Raw genomic sequence first — 369 nt, 5'->3', positions numbered from 1 at the left:
AGACGTGTGCTCTTCCGATCTATTTGGAAAAAAGAGAAAAAATATTTCATGAAATTATTAATGAATCTGAATGGCTGAACTGCCAAATGATGCAATCATAAAAAGTAACAGCGCATACATGGCACCATATATTATTGTAAAAGTATGATTTTACTTGAATGTTATAAAGATGGTTTAGAGGTTTTTGGAGAAGAGGATAAAATATTTATTTTTAATGAAAAAATTCTATTAGTTATCTCAACATTACAAACATTACAAAATCAATAATACAAGTAAATCGTTTATTTACATCATCAGTTTTAATAACATTCACCAGAAAAAAATTACCCAGAAAAACATTACAAACAGATCGGAAGAGCACACGTCTGA

The sequence above is a fragment of the Wasmannia auropunctata genome, unplaced genomic scaffold (assembly GCF_000956235.1).
Source record: "Wasmannia auropunctata unplaced genomic scaffold, wasmannia.A_1.0 LD294545.1, whole genome shotgun sequence".
NCBI classification, from domain to species: Eukaryota; Metazoa; Arthropoda; class Insecta; order Hymenoptera; family Formicidae; genus Wasmannia; species Wasmannia auropunctata.
This window is presented reverse-complemented; position numbering follows the sequence as displayed.